General features: G+C 34.3%; 1 long non-coding RNA gene across 1 annotated transcript; it reads left to right on the forward strand.

Moving 5' to 3' along the window:
- The first annotated feature begins 511 nt into the window (after positions 1 to 511).
- On the forward strand, positions 512 to 2,256 carry LOC134853380 (uncharacterized). Its single transcript, XR_010164357.1, has 3 exons — positions 512 to 934; positions 1,749 to 1,894; positions 2,167 to 2,256. It is a non-coding gene; the product is annotated as an uncharacterized LOC134853380 (long non-coding RNA).
- Positions 2,257 to 2,323: the final 67 nt, after the last annotated feature.

Raw genomic sequence — 2,323 nt, forward strand, 5'->3', positions numbered from 1 at the left:
TGCAATTTTTCAGAAACTGAGAAAAACAGGCTAAATTTTTTCAATATTTCAATTTTTTTTTCACATGAAAGGCAGGACAAAACTTGACCCGCATTAACTTGAGCTCTTTTTTATATTTAAAAATTTACAAAGTTTCGAAATTTCAAAAGAAAAATTTAAAAAAGAAGTGACAGTTGAAGTCGTTGAAGTGTTTCTCATAAACTTCTTTCATTTTCTTTGAAGTTTTGTTCTGAGCTTGTCAAATATTCATCCCAAGCTGAGCTAAATTTGATTGATTTTTGGATAGTTTTTGCCACTAAGTTTCTCTAATTAGTACATTCATCTATCGGCTAGAACAATTGTGCAACCAGCTTGATATCAACAATTAGCTTACAAATTATGCGTTTTTAGAGAATTAATTGTTGAATTGTCAATTTTTTTCTGGTGCAAAGTTTACAATTGTTTTCGCTTTTCTTACCATTATAAATGCAAAAACTCGTTTTGTCACTTTCAATCAAAAATAAACATTGCAGTTTATCAAATCAATCAAAAAAGGCTAAAAATTAACAACATTTTCTACCGTTGTGAAAATTAAGTACCAAAATAATGAAACTTTTACTCTTTCTTGTTATTTTTATCGAAACCTTTGAGTCAATTGTGGCTTCAAACCAAACATGCAAATCTCAAGCCCATCTTCTAGACGAAATCAAATCAAATTCCACAATTAATTTGTTCCCTGTGCAAAATCCCAATATTGCACTTCGAGCAATTGCAATTTTCGACTTTCTGCACCTTCTGCATGTTGATATTATGCAACAGCAAATCACGATTAGAGGGTGGGTGGCACTTGAGTGGAAAAATGAATTTGTTCACTGGGAAGCTCAAGATTACTGCGGGGTGACTCATATTCTGTCGAGTGGCGATAAAAATCAGCTGTGGTTTCCAGACGTGATAGGTTACACATGTCTTTCTACTCTTTGAACAAAATTTTTCAAAACACTTTTAAAAGACTTGCTGACAAAACATACCATTTAAAAAGTTTCAAAAGATTCAAACTGTAAGCTGTGCTCCATAAAAAAGTTAATCAAGACATAATTATCATCAAGTTTATTATCAAATAGGCTCGGTTTTTCAGTTTATTTGATTGCACTACTAGGTATAGACAAAATCTGACAACATATCAAAAAATTAGTTTATGCAGAAGTTCAAATTAAAATGACGAACACTAGTAGCTGAAATTGCGTGAATTTGAAATCGTTGAAGGAGTTGACATTTTACAAAGGGGCGTTTTTTTTTTCAAATATTCGTGGAAATTTTGTTTGTGTCAGCCGAGTTGAACTTCCGAACAGCTAAAAACCAGGAGGTTCTAGAAAAATATTCGCGCGAAGCAGTGTGTTTTTGGAATGAAAAAAAATCCACAAACGTTTTCGAGTACTTTTAGAAGTTTTTGACCAAATTTTTTTCGGCTTCGCTCATCCTTTTACTTTAGCGTATAATATGTGGCCAAAGCGCTTATAAGAAACGCTGAGAGCTGACTGAGCACAAATGGTTGAGGTAAATCACCTTTGAATTGTCCGGGTGTCCAAAACTTCTGATAAAAACAAGCGTTCGCCCCCAACCGATAGTGACTCTAAATCTAGATTGATTAAAAATTACAGCAAAACATTTAACCATTTCTAAAATTACTGTACTTTGACAAATTACAAAAATCACATCAATTTTAGTTGAAAGTATAAGTACTCTGTTCATACATCAAATGGTCCGTTTAGTACCCCAACTGGCATCGAATGAGGATATTCTGAAAGCGGGCTCTGCCCAGATGCGAGTGGACGAGAGAGGAGGTTCGATGATATGCAGATATGTGACAGTTCAGACCACTTGTGAGATGAACGCGTGGAAGTTTCCATTTGATAAAGTAAATATTGGGTCGCTTTTCCGAAAGGATTACCATTGTGAGACCATACACAATAAATGATTACCACTCGTTAAATTTAAATACAGCAAATTATCGACATTTTGCTTCCCCCCCCCCCTCAGTTTTCAGTGAAGTCAAAAAAATTTGAATTAGGTTTATATTGACGTTATTCAACAAAATTCGATAAATACATTTATTTGTCTTTTAAATGTTTTTTGTTGCTTATTTTTTTTTTCAACTTCATATCTCTGGATTCATCTGTCAATTTTTAGCACGAGTGTAGAATAAGTGTAAAGGCGGACGCGGACTCCACTGACCAGCTGGTCCTGCTGGCATCCAACAACAGTGGCAAGAGCTTCATGGAGGGGGACATTTGGAAGATACTCTCTTATGAACAGATCGGGTAAATTCATTGTTTTAAATTAGTCA

This window comes from Symsagittifera roscoffensis, chromosome 8 (assembly GCF_963678635.1).
Source record: "Symsagittifera roscoffensis chromosome 8, txSymRosc1.1, whole genome shotgun sequence".
Lineage (NCBI taxonomy): Eukaryota > Metazoa > Xenacoelomorpha > Acoela > Convolutidae > Symsagittifera > Symsagittifera roscoffensis.